Genomic DNA, 14,522 nt, shown 5'->3' on the forward strand with positions numbered 1-14,522 from the left:
ATTGTTGTTGAATGAATGACAAGCCAGGAGTCCGATAACAATCTCACCAAATACAAGCCTTCCTCTGGTTGGGTCCTGGGTGTTGGTCTTGTCTCTCAAGAGTAGAGTTAAAAATGAATATTGTGGGACTGGGAAGGTGGCTCAGTGGTTGAGTGCTTGCCTTGCATTGCATGAGGCCCTGGGTTCAATTCCTCAGCACCACATAAGCATAGAAAGCCAGAAGTGGTGCTGTGGCTAGCCTTGAACTGAAGTGTTGAGCGACAGTGCCCAGGCCCAGAGTTCAGGCCCCACAACAGATGCTCAAAAATATGAATATTGCCATAAAAATTTTAGGACAAACTGAGTTGAAAACTCTTTATGAGATGCCCAGTTATATGTTCATATAAATATAAGTTCCTGAACTTCCCCTGGGACCTCATCAAAGTTCAGGACGATTTAAGTTTGTTTCAGTCTCCCCTGACAGCCTATGGGGGGGGGGGAGGGTCTCTCTTACACTGCACCTGGCTGGGTGATTATTTGATAAATTAATACATGAATGAGGAAGCAACCCCCAAATCACATCTCAGTCTGTGAAGGGTATTAAATTGGCCAACTCTGAAAAATCCCAACCCAAGGAAGATGGTTGCTATAACAACCCCACTTGTGCTACAGAACCTTCCCCTCCTCCCCCCAAACCCTGGTCAAACTGGGTGGCCTGGCTCTTGCTTCCTGCCTAGCAGCTCTGGTGACTGGACTCTCCCAGGCTTTGGCCCATTTCCTTAGCTTAAATCCGGAGGGAAACAGGCACTCCTGGTATGTGATTGCCCCCGCTCCCAGACAGCAGGTTCCTCTGTAAACTTCCCCATTTCTGGTTCCCAGTGATCCCAGGCCTCCGGCTGCCATGGGAGTTAGTGTGTACATATGTGTGCATGCAAGCTTGTGCTCACATGGACTGGGGCGTGAGGGTGCCAGCCTGAGTGAGGTCTCTTTTTTACCTTCTTCTGTGTGTTATTCTGCAGTGAGCCCCAGATCTTTGATTCAGATGAAGCAGACCTCATGAGCAAGGAGGGGAAAATGCAAGCCAACCTGCACACTCCCTACTCACATTAACAGGGAGAAGAGGTTTAGGTTAAGATGTCACATCGTGGGTGGGTTTTTTTTTTTTTTATCTCTTATACCAATCCCAATCAATTGTTATTGGCTGCCTTAGACTGCTGTGTCACGAAAGACATAGAGGCTGAGTTCCAGCTCAGGGGCAAGGCATGACACAATCGATTAATAGTGTCTGCCACAGGCACACATAGAAGGGTGATTAGAGAAACTCACCGGCAACACTAAGCAACAGCAGGAGATGGTGCCCAGCACCCTTCAGCAATGGCAGAACCAGTATCTGGCCTCCAAGGACCAACAAGGTTGCTTGTCTGCTACAACATGGACACATGGGGTAGAGAGTAAGGGGAGTCTGTTCACTGGGAGACACCATCTGACCAAGATCCCATGATACATAGTCTTGCTTCTTTGTCTTTCCAACAGAACCCCAGGCTGGATGTTTGAGCCTTCCTGTCTCACCAGCCTGCCCCTCAGCCTTTCTGCCTGGTCTGAGGCCTTGTTCATTTTCATGCCAAGTGTGCATGTCCTTCTGGCTGCCCCAAGCCCAGCTGGTAGGACCCCGAAGCCAGAGCACATTGGTGAGGCTCTGCCTTGAAGCAGTTTGCTCTGTTGGCTTCTCTGTCTGGCTCTCCTCTATCTCCAAAGACCACTGACACAGGAGCAGCATCTTGGGCTGTAACAAGGGCCTGGGCCTTGTTCTGGGGGCTGTATCCTGGCCTGTAGATAGCCAATCAGCCCTTTTTCACTGAGGTAGAGGAATGCTCCTCTCCTACCATCTCCTCCCTAATGTCCTTCCACACCCTGCCCCGACACCTCTTTATCCCACATGCCAAGACGTATGAAGAAGACGATCGGTTCCTTCTTCGCCAAGACCCACTTTGCAGAATACCAGACACAGGGCCATTGAAGGAAAACAGACACACCCAGGTTGTGCTTGAATTGCTTCGGACCAGAGGTGGGTTTCTTTTTTAGAATGCTTACCTGGGCATAAATAACAATCTTGAGAATAGGACCCATGTTCAAACATAAAATTTGTCTTTCATAACTACGCCAGCAGGTAATTTTTTAAACAACTTAATAATTTAGTGATTTCGTGCACCAAACAAAGTTTTATGGCATGAGATCTTCTTTCTGCTCATGGCCTTTCAGGACTCAGAGAGTTATGGAGATAGGAGCATTTTGGATTTCAGATTTGGGGAGTGGAGCTTGTTCAACCTGCCTTTCCTTTTCTCTATGACATCTTCGTGGTTCTCCAGGAACATTTTTGACTCATCTGATCTCACGGAGGCACAGCACATCCTTGAGTTTGGCCAGTGTGTGGTAGAGAATTTGCCAGAGGCCGTGCAGCGAACCAAGGGCAGAACAAGCGCAGAACACCAGGACCCAGTGTCATGGTCTTCTCCCTGCAGCCTGGCCACCTGATGTGGCCTGCCATCTGCCACCCCTGTCATGCCACAGTGATGCTCGGGCCGGCTCTGGGCCTGGTGGAAGTGGTCATTGCTGTCTGTAAGGAAATCCTGCAGCCTCACTAATGTCTGGGATCCAGCAACAGGGTCTACTGTCCCTTCTTTCCTGGGTTCAAAATTCCCACAAGGAATACAGCATTACAATCACCACACGCCAGCCAGAAGGGGTTTATTTTAATGTCCTCTCCTGGACTGAAGGCACCAAAACAAGACCCAAAGCCAGTTCAGACAGCCAGGGGGGCTGAATGGCTGGGTAGAGCTGAGGCACAAATGGGGCCTTGCCCTGATGGCTGTCAGCCAGGGGTGCCCCCTGTACCATTGGGCTCCCATTGTTCCACCAAACACCAAGTAGTTCTTCTCTACAGAGAGAAAAAGGGGGAGGGAGGGAGAGGAAGAAGGAGAAGGAGGGTGCTAGAGAGCAACAGAGGAGGAAAAGGGAGGGAAGGGGAGGAAAAGGGAGGGGAGGAGAGGGGAGGAGAGGAGAGGAGAGGAGAAGGGAGGAAAGAAGAGGAGAGGAGAGGGGATGGGAGGGGAGGGAAGAGGAGAAGAGAGGAGAGGAGAGGAGAGGAGAGGAGAGGAGAGGAGAGGAGAGGAGAGGAGAGGAGAAGGGAGGAAAGAAGAGGAGAGAAGAGGAGAGGGGATGGGAGGGGAGGGAAGAGGAGAAGAGAGGAGAGGAGAGGAGAGGAGAGGAGAGGAGAGGAGAGGAGAGGAGAGGGGAGAGGAGGGGAGGGGAGAAGAGAGGAGAGGAGAGGGAAGGGGAGGAGGCAGGGGAGGGGAGGGGAGGGGAGAGGAGAGGAGAGGAGAGGGACTACACTACATTAGGTTCCCAAGGGACTGAGATGTGGTCACCAGGATTCTATCTAGAGGTAGCACGAAGCTGTAAACCTACACCCCCCACACACCATATAGATCACCCCCACACCCTACATACCAAACCCACATACACACCATACCACACCCACACCCACATACCCACACACACACACACACACACATGCGCACACACATGCGCACACGCACACTCACACACACACATGCACACACGCACACACACCTCTGGCAAGAGCGAGATTCTTTACCATACTTACGTCTGTGAAGGTACTTCCTGTCTTCCAGCCTCAGGCAGGTGATGTATGAGAATGCGTGCTGCTGCTTCAAGGGAAGGGAGGGCTCTTGCCAACCAGAGTGCATGTGTCACATCTGGAGAGACAGGCGAACTAATCAAATTATTGAGTATGTCACCCCCAACAAGTTCTGAAGAGCCAAGGCAGGGGGCTCGAATTATGTGCCCCCCATAAAAATGGGGGACAAATCCAATAACAATAGCACACACAGATTAACACGATCAAAGTCCCACTGTCCTCCGAGGAGCTCTGGCAGAGATTTTTCCTAGCCCTGTCTCACGGTGACCCTCGCCTTCCCAGAGCTGTGAGCAGCAGCCCTGCTGGTTCTGGAAAGTTCCTTCTGAGAGTCTGAGGAGGCCCTTGCGAGGTCTTGGTTTATAACAGTTTAATCTAAGAAATCCCAGTTGACTCACATGTCTGAAGCATCTCTGTGTTGACCAAGCAGAGCAGGGCAGGAATCAAAGCCCTGGACCTGGAGGAGAGGAGGACGTAGACTCCAGGGGGCTTTGTGACATCCAGCACGCAGCAGGACCTAAACACATCCTGTTCCCCCCTGAGCTGCCAATCACCTGTGATTGACGGAGCCCAGCTCACAAACCGGAAGCTGAGGAGAAAGCACCGCCCGCCCACATGGGTTACTTGGCTTATGAGAGAGTGCAGAAATAAATACGTGTTTTACATGAAAACCCCAACTGCTCTTAAAAAGTCTGGCAATACTAGACGTGGGTCCCCCAGGGCAACAAAGTGAGCTTCCTCTCCAGACATGACAGATACTCTCTGGTTTGCATAAATCATAAATCATCCCCTCTGCCCTTCCCAGAGCAGTCCTTTGTTCTCATTACCTGCCTGGGTGGCCCTGACTGGCACATGAGTCCTGGTAGAAAAGAAGTTTCCAGTAGTTCCTTCTGTCCAGTCCAGATGAACAAAGCCACATGGCCTTGTTGGTCTTGTGTTTTGTTGTATAGCAGAGTGTGTACCCTACCCATGGTTTAAAATGCCACCACTGCAGTACAATAGCTTGTGGCCAGTGGGTCAGGATATCAACAAGGCTTGAATAGACATTTCTCTGTTTCCCGTGGCATCTGAAAAGAGCATCAGAAGAGTCTGTCAGCTGCTGATGTGCCAGTAGAGAAGCTAACATGCGGGCTCCACACAGCTTCAATCCAAAGTGTGGTGCTTGGTGGAGATGGCTGGAGGGCTGGGCTCTGTTGGATTCTCACCCCAGATCATCGACATGTGCCTTCCACAGCCCGGCATGGAAGACACGAGGTAGGAATGGTGTGGTGGCTCAGGGTTCCCAGAACAAACATTCCATAATGCCAAGCCGAAGCCACAGGCTTCCTTGAGACCTAGTCTCAGAGAACCCGTGTCATTTCTGTCATATTTTATTAATTGAGTCTCTAGGGCCAGCCTGGTCTTGGAGAAAGCAATTAGACTCAACAGAAGGAATGAGAAAGAATCTATTTCATCTGTAAGCTAACTGGTCTATAATTCAAATTCTCTCCCAAATTAGGAGATAAGAGATTAGTTCAAATAAGGAGTATCTGGTGGATGATAATAATAAAAATGATGTCTTTGTCCCTGGAGTGAAAAGTCAGTTTTCTATAGATGTCCTTTTTGACATGCAGTGTCACATGGGATTCTTTGTGTTCCAGAAAACTGAACATCAAGCTTTTATGAGAAAGAAAATAAATAAAAGAACACCAATAAAAGTAACTACACAAGCAAATATAAAAGGCAGCAAAAATGGATTTTTTGTACTTATTTTTTATCTCCTATCTAATTTAAAAGACAACCACATAAAGCAATGATGATAAAACTATCAATGCCTTATGATATGTAAATATGTAATTTGTATTACAGTAATTGTACAAAGGAGGGAATGGTACTTTATTTGAAGTAGTGTTTCTGTTTACTATTAAGATTAAGCTAACACTTGTTTGACTTATATTGTCTTGCATTAAGATGCTAATTACAATCCCCATGACAACCACTAAGAAAATATCTTTACATATATTGTTGGAGAAATAACAAGGTTAGACTAACAGAAAATGTCAACTTGACACAGAGTCAGAAATCAAGGAACAGAGTCTATAAAAGACATAAGAAATACAGGTAATAAATCACAAAATGGCAGGTGTAAATCCTACTTTATTTACAGTAATTATGCTCATAACATTACATTAAATGCAAATGGATTAAACACTCCAATCAAAGAGCAGAAGGATCAACAGTGTGAGAGGTTTTTTTTAATGACCTAACTATGTGCAGTCTATAAGTAAAACATTTTAGATTCATAGATGCAAACAGCTTAAAAAGTAGAAAAAAAAGTGCTGGGAGGGTGGCTCACTGGTACAGTGCTTGCCTTGCATGCATGAGGCCCTGGGTCCAATTCCTCAGCACCACGTAAGCAGAAAAAGCGGGAAGTGGTGCTATGGCTCAAATGGTAGAATGCTAGCCTTGAGCTGAAGAACTGAGGAACAGTGCCCAGGCCCAGTGTTCAGGCCCCATGCCTGACCCAAAAAAAAGTAGAAAAAGAAAGACTTAGTTCGTGTATGCAAAAAGCCAAAAGGTAGTTTTATATTAACTATAGTTGGGCCAGGAGTTCAAAACCATCTTCCTCACCTACACTTTCTTCAGTGTTAGCTGCACACTTGCATGTTTCTGCCTGGCTCCTCATGGCTCTTGGAAACTTTATGCTGAACAACTCTAATGGAAAACAAGCTGCTTTTCTTTACTACCCTGAGTTGAGTCTCATTGGGTTCATGTTCACACTTGAGTCCATTTCCATGACCAGGCAAAAATCACCTACTCTGATACAGATTCTGAGGCAGTTTGCTTTATCTTCCCCAAAACAATATGGCCTAACAGTGGGTAGGAAATTCTACATTGAAGACTAGGCAAAAGAAAGAAAGAAAGACAAGACAAAGAAAGAAAGCAAAAAGTAAGAGCCCATTACAGATGTATTGGGTCAACTTAGGTTAGATGTTTTCTTGGGGGAGGAGGGGGGGAAGCCAGTGTTAGTGGCTCACTCCTATAATCCTAGCTACTCAGGAGGCTGAGATCTGAGAATGGCAGCTTGAAGCAAGTCCCGGCAGGAAGATCCGTAAGATTCTTATCCTCAATGTCCACGAGAGAAAGCAAAACTAAATGAATTATGAAGGATTTGTTTTTAGGTTTGTGTCTTAATTATCCAGGACTTTCTGCAGTATTAAAATATATATACTCTTTTTAACTCCCAGGATGCGTAGGATATTCTTAAGTTGAGTTCTGGGAAATGGGGAACCGGAATATGTTATCTCACATCCTGGAACACCTGCTGTGTCCAGCACCCTCCCCCCCGCCCCTTGACCTAACCAGTCTCCCTTCAGCTGTGAAACCCTATGAACCAGGAATGATGCTAAGCCTCTTAAAGATGGAGAGATGAGGCACAAGGAGATCAGCTGTCCCTCTTGCAAGCAATAGAGTCTGAATTCAGGAATCCTTCATTCTGGTGCACGGCCCATGCGCTATCTTGCGGTATGCAATAGCTGTGTGTCTGCCTAGTGTCCATTCTTGAGGGGGAGCTGGGAAGAAGCCAGGGACCTGCCCAGCATGAAATTAGACTTCGCTGTGAATCGGGGCTAGCCAGGAAGATTGAAGAGTGAACCTGCAAAGTCCAGAGGCAGAGAAAATCAGCTTTTGCTTTACAGGAAAATGGTTTCAGCTTCAGAGTCCAACTGTTAGTGGTTCAGATAATTTGCAGGTCTCTCCTTTGCCTGCCCAGGCCTCCCTGAGGGGCAGCACGGGGAGCAGCTGGTCAGGGGGTCCCCTCTTAGTGATGCCTCTTGATGTTGCCTTTATTTGCCTTTGTATTCCAGCTTGCAACACATCAGAAGTCCATGGCTGACTTTCCTCTTTCTATTTGTTTTGCTTCATCTTTGGTGGAAGTTGATAGCTAATGTAGAAAGCAGATAGCTCCTGTTCATCTAGACCTTTACTTGGGAAAGAAAAAAAAACCAACAATGAAACAGAACAAAAACAGTTCCTCTCATTGTTGAAGGAAAAGGCAGCAAATTCCATAACGTGTTCCACTGAATGCAATGACACAGACAGCCGTACAAAGTGAGCTGTTGCTATGAGCTGATGCGGGGATGTGTGTCAGGCAAACCAAAGAAAAAGTCTACTAACATTCCCCCAACGAAATTAGACACCATCTTCTCTATCAAAATTATGTCGCCAGCAGTCCAAAGACACAGCACTCTGCTGAAAGTAAAGTGGAGCATTTTTTAACAGGAATGGAAAGAAAACCACACACACACACACACACACACACACACGCCTCCTCCAGAGTGCAAAGTAAACACTAGCAAGTTGGTTTTGTAGAAGTTATGAAACCTCTACCCTTCCTTTCCATTCCCTCCCATTCTTTTTTTCTGTATCAAATGAGAGGTTATTTTGCTAGCAGAAAACCGTTATTGTTGCTGAATTTGCTAAGAAAATTGGGCAATTTATCAGTGAAGATGGCAACAGCAACTCTCCAGGTTGTCGGAGGCATTATTTGCCATCCTCTGAGGCATTAACACGTTGCAAAAAAAAAAAAACTTCCAGGTTGTGGGATGGCAATAATGAATTGTGCTGTCAGACGCAGGAAGGGAGATGGTGCTGTGTCTCCAGTGCCAGTCCCAGCAGAGACCAGGCATTTGTTGAAAAGAGTTAATGTTGTTGGATTCTCATTAGAATTAATAGTAGGTTGCTCAGACACACACAAAAAAACAATTCTGAACCTTATTCTACAAATATCTCCAGAAGATTTGGAACAAACAGGATTAAGTGACTATTTTCTCTGTTCTTGCTGGGTTTGCTCTTTCTTGTTGGCATTCCATGTTGTTTTTTGCGGGGCGGGGCAGGGAGGCTTTGAATAATGCCTGTTTTGTAAAGACACCAAGACATAGTGTCATGATCGGGAACAAACTGGATGATGGTATGGTGCTGATGGCGTGAACACTGTTTGGAAGGAATATAAGCAAGTCTGGTGGCTATAATGTCAAATGGCCAAGCTATTGTTTATTGGCCATTTTATAGGAACAAGTTCTTTTTTAAGCCCAAACGCTTACATCATTCATAAACTGAAGACTTGAGAAGTGTCTGGCCATGTACAATGACTAGAATAAGAATGCACGCTGCATCAAGACAGATAGCACAGCTTGAAAGCCCTGCTTGGAACCATGGGAATTGTAGACACAGGGAAAATGGAGTGTTAGCTAGACGGATGAAACTCCAGGCAGCCTTCCCATGCCCCCAAACACATCATTGGCGTGTGGGGACAGCAAGAAGCTGTGGGGGAATTGAGTCCCATGCTGTCAGGGAATTGAGTCACAACACATGGAAGAAGGCAGGAGGAAGAGAAACTCAGCACAGAGGAGTACACACCAAAGCTGACCAGGCCACGTTCACCATCTGATGGGCTAGGCTGGTCAGTCATGAGCCGTCCGTCCTTCAGGGTCTTGGGAGAAAAACGTTGGTCTGAATATAGGGCTATTTATTTAAGTAGGAGAAATGTATTAGCTAATCTTGAAAGGGAAAGAGAGAGAGAGAGGAAGATAGAGAGAGAGAGAGAAACAGTGACAGAGAGACAGAGAAAGAGACATAGGGACACAAGGACAGAGAGAAGAGAGAAACTGACAGTGACAGACAGAAAGACAGTGAGCAATAGAGAGACTGAGAAAGACAGATGCACACTCACACACACACACACACACACACACACACACACACACACACACAGAAAGACAAAGAGACATAGGGACACAGGACAGAGAGAAGAGAGAAACTGACAGTGACAGAAAGACGGCGAGCAATAGAGAGACTGAGAAAGACAGATACACACTCACACACACACACACACACACACACACACACACAGAAAGACAAAGAGACATAGGGACACAGGACAGAAAGACAGAGAAAGAGACAGGGATTTCCCTGGGTAGGGAGATAGTTAGGTATTTCCAGGCTGGTGACATTTCCATTGCAACATAAATAAATAGTAGTTTTTCAGAAAGAACATTCCAGACACAGAGGATTCTCTAAGTTGGGAGCAAGCTTTCTAGAACTGAGGAAGGAAGGCTCCTGGGGCTGGAAAGGAAGAAACAAGGGAGAGCATGGAAGGAAATCAGCAGGAACCAGATCCTACAGGACATTAAACTAAGAATCCTGACCTGCTTTCCTCCCCGTCGACCCATTCTTCCCAAGGTCCCCTGCATGACAGGGAGAGCAGGCTTTCAGCTGAGACTTGGGTCTGGAAGTTCCTGAGGAGGCCAGCTTCCAGGAGCTATATCATTTTCTTCAGAAGCTTTTAAGCAAGCTGAATATGTCCTATCTGCGTTGATGTATTAATGGTTACAATCTATAGGAAATCATTGTCAGCAATTATTGCTGTATCAAGCAAAGTAATTACCAAGACAATTTTGGGAAGCTCTTGGCTACATACAATTCATTCCCTATTGTCTACCTTCTGCTGGTCATTGCACAATGTCACAGAGCAACTGGGTGGAAAAAAAAACATATTTAATCTAATAAAGGTCGCCCTCCTGTCCCTCTCACTCCGTGACACACCATTTACCGAACCATCCATTCATGTCCCCAAGAACAAAAGAGGGGCTCTGCCAAGCAAAGGAATGATAAAGTTCAGTTGGAAATTAGGGAAGAAATTGCAAAACTATTTGAGGCCAGGGCCACCATTGTGCACAGAAATCAATAGCTGTCAGCCAACGAGGGAAAGGGGGAATGAGTAAACCCAATAAATAACACTGAGAAGGGAATTGGGACTCAAGCATTCCATCAAGCAGCGAGTAGGGCACCAGGTCTGGAGTTCTCACATGGCTCTAAGGGTGGCCAAGCTGTGGATGGCTGCACTTGTGAAATGTCAGTTGACTCCTCTTCATGATGGAAGAGTCAAGCACCTGCCTGGTGGCTTCCAGGGAAGAGAATGTGAAGTAAATGTTCAAACCAAAAACATCACCAGCTGGGTACCAGTGGCTCGTGCCTATAATTCCAGCTACTCTGGAGGCTGAGATTTGAGGATCGCAGTTTGAAGCGAGACAGGGCAGGCAAGTCCTTGAGAGTCTTACTCTCCAGTTAACCATTCATAACAAAACTAAACAAAATAAAACAAAAGCCAGAAGTGGAGCTGTGTCTTTGAGTGTTAGCTTTGAGCAATAAAGTTCAGGGAAAGGACCTAGTCCTGAGTTCAAGCCTCAGGACCGACACAAAATAAGAAAGAAAAAAAGAAAAAAGCTTCAACCTCACTGTGAGTTTTTCCGCCTCTGTTTGAGTTTATCAAATCACAAAAGGCTGAGCATTGCCTGGAGGAGTCTGCCTTACTTTCTCAGACTGTCTGAGAAGATAAAGATAAAAAAAAAAAAATCCACAAAATTATTTAGTTTTAAAAAAGATGTCCGTTGGGCTTTCTTTTCCCTTCTCCGATCATTGCCAGTGAAATGAGTTCCTTCCAGCTTATGTTCAGAAAAGTTTAATTATTCACACATCCTCACAAGAGCCCTCCCTATATTTAAAAAAAAGCCATCAAAGGGAATTCAGGATTATGGCTAACAGAAACTGAAATGCTGAATAGTTTATAGCATTTCTCACACTGCGTCATCTCTCCTCTTCATTAAATAAAACAGTCAAACAGTTGATATACCTATCTTTGTTTCACTTTGTTTTGTTTTTCACCTTTTGTGCAGGTACTGGGACTTGAACACAGAGCCCGAGCACTGTCCTTTAACTCTTTCACTCAAGGCTAGTACTCTACCATTTGGGCCACAGCTCCACTGCCAGAATTTTGGTGGTTAATCAGAAATAGAGGGTTTCTAGACTTTCAGATCCAGGTTGGCTTTGAACTGTGATCCTCATCTCTCATATGCCTCCTGAGTCGCTGGGATTACAGGTGTGAGCCATTGCCACCCCTCTTTCAGTAGGTTTTGGGGCAGACTTAGGAACAGTGTGTGACCAAGTGGCAGGGAGAGAGATGACAAGAGAGAATGAGTGTGACCAATGGGTACCATGAGGTTCTAGAGGTGAATGTGAGTTCTGTGTTGTAGCCCTGGTGATGGACCATACTCATGACTTCTGTCTCTGTGTGATTGTGCAAATACCACAGCCCACTTTGCAGTTGAAGACACTGAGGCCTCTTAAGGTTAGCTTCTCCTTTGAGGTTTCTCTGCTAAGAAGGTCATCAGCTGTAAGGTACAAAGTAGGATTGATCTGGGTCTAGAGCCTGGGCTTTTAATAATTATGTTCTATTTCCTCACCTATGCATCCATCCATCTGCCATCTATCCATCCATCTATCATCCATCTATCCATCTACCCATCCACCCATTCACCAATCCATATACCCATCCAACCATCCATCCATCTATTCATTTATCCATCCATTTATCTATCCAACCATCCATCCATCCATCTACCCACCCATTTATCCACCCAACCATCCATCCATCCATCTATCTATCCCTTTATCTCTCCGTCCACTCACTAAACATCCACCATTCACCATCTATCTGTCATGCAGTGCCTTCTGAGTCTTCTCACCTCCTAACTCATTCATATTTCTCACCTCATGACTGTGCTCATGCTGTTCCCTTACCTGGAATTCCTTTCCTTTTCCCATTTCCTCAATTGATCCTTCCAGATTGCTTTCCTGGCAATGCCAGGCAGGATTAGACACTGGCTCAGATTTTCCAGTTGTACTGTTCCAAATATTGCAATTATTGTCAGATCAGAGACATGCCTTTAGACAATTTGCTCATTGAAGGCCGTTTATCTCAGTTTCCCAAATGGAGTCCAGGACAAGGGAGGAGCTGCTAAAGGAGCACCTCATTGGGTCCGTGTGTAAAATCTTGTGGCTTTATCTCAAGCATATTCAACAGAAAGCTAGAATGGACTGTCTCTTTAAGAGGACACAGAGCCCATGTTTCAGAATGTGTCACCATTCTCTGACCCCAGTCTTGATCCAAACAGTGTGTTCAAGGGTTCCAGGACACTAACCCACTTTTCCAAGTGTCTGTCACGAAGGTGACAGGCTGGCAGGAAATTCAATTCAGCAAACATTGGTAGAACAGCTAAAAGAGCTGAGTCCTCACTTTGAACACAGATGAGAGGCTGAGATCAGAACATCTCGTGTGCCCCAGGCATCCCCGAGCCCTGAGCTCAGGGAACAGGACAGAGGAGGAGCCTTCCCTGCCACAGAGCAGGGCGGCCGGCCATGCCTGGGACAAAGGCAGGGCACTCACCTGTGATCCGGTGGAGTAGCCACAGCCACCAACACCAAACTCACGGAGCCCCTGAAATGTGGCTGTACCCACCCACCAAGCTCCATTGCTTCCTTCATTTCCTTGTATCCCAAGGAAATAGATGGAATGTGCGCATGGCAATATGGTTTGGGGAGGAAAAATAGCACAGCAATACAGTTTTCCCAGATATGCAAGGTCTAGAAATGGTTTTCATTGAGGGAATATTCTAGAATATATGTATATGTATACATACATATATATATACACATACATACACACTCAGAGTCAGTTGCCTTCCTGTTAAAAAGTTTTTGTTATTATAAAAGTGATATACAGGGGGGTTACAGTTACAGAAGTCAGATAATTTGTTTTTGAACAATGTTCTCCCTTTCCTCACTCCCTGTTTTTCCCACTCGTCCCCACCCACAAGTTGGATAGTTCATTTTCAACATAGTGTCTAGTGAGTACCACTGCTGCCTTTGTTCACCCTTTGTCCCTCTACTTCTGTGCCTCTCCTACCCTCTCAGAGACAGGTAAACAAGACAGAAAGAAATCAAAAATAACAACAGAGAGGGAGGTGGGAATCTTTGTTCCCATTTCCTGAAGTTTGTTTAAAAAAACGTGGAGCGCTTCACGAATTTGGATGTCATCTTTATGCAGGGCCAGGCGAATCTCCTCAGTGTCCTCTTGGTTTTAATACATGCGTTACAGAAGCAAGCGATCAGTTGTCTTTCTGTCAGTAGATTATGCCTGTAATTCTAGCTACTCAGAAGGCTGAGACCTAAAGATCAAGGTTCAAAGCCAGCCCAGGCACACAAATTTGAGACTCTTTTCCTCCAATTAGCTACCGCAAAAGCTAGAAATGGAGATGTGGCTCAAGTGGTAGAGCCCCATGCTTTGACTGAAAACGCTAAGGAACTATGCCTAGGTTCTGAGTTCAAGCCCTAGTATTAGTACCAAAAAAAAAAAAAAAAAAAGCTCTCAATAAGGTTGGCTCTTATTCCTAATGGCTTTATGATTGTTTAAGATTATTAGTACTCAAGCTGATTCAAAACTTTGGCGAAGTAGCAGGGTATAAAATTAACCCTCAAAAATCAATGGCTTTTCTGTATGTCAACAATGAGAAAAGTGTGGCTGAAACTAGGAAAGCAACTCCATTCGTAATAGCGCCATAAAAAATAAAATACCTAGGAATTAACTTAACCAAAGAAGTAAAGGACCTCTATGATGAAAACTTTATAAACTTGAAAAAGGAAATCAAAACAGAACTTAGAAAGTGGCAAAAACTCCCATGCTCCTGGATTGGAAAGATCAACATCGTGAAAATGGCAATACTTCCCAAGGCTATCTACAAATTCAATGCGATACCTATCAAAATTCCAACCTCATTCTTCAAGGAAATAGAAGAGGCAATCCAAAAATTCATATGGAACAATAAAAGACCCCAAATAGCAAAAAACGATCCTCAACAGAAAGAACAGTGCTGGAAGAATATCAATACCAAATTTCAAACTCTACTACAAAGCCATAAAAATCAAAACAGCTTGGTACTGGCACAAGAACAGA

General features: G+C 45.4%; 1 non-coding gene across 1 annotated transcript; it reads right to left on the reverse strand.

Moving 5' to 3' along the window:
* Window positions 1-13,571: 13,571 nt before the first annotated feature.
* On the reverse strand, window positions 13,572-13,675 carry LOC122099185. The gene has a single exon (XR_006145863.1). It is a non-coding gene; the product is annotated as a U6 spliceosomal RNA (small nuclear RNA).
* Window positions 13,676-14,522: the final 847 nt, after the last annotated feature.

The sequence above is a fragment of the Dipodomys spectabilis genome, unplaced genomic scaffold, assembly GCF_019054845.1.
Source record: "Dipodomys spectabilis isolate Male_0828 unplaced genomic scaffold, ASM1905484v1 ptg000504l, whole genome shotgun sequence".
Taxonomy (NCBI): domain Eukaryota; kingdom Metazoa; phylum Chordata; class Mammalia; order Rodentia; family Heteromyidae; genus Dipodomys; species Dipodomys spectabilis.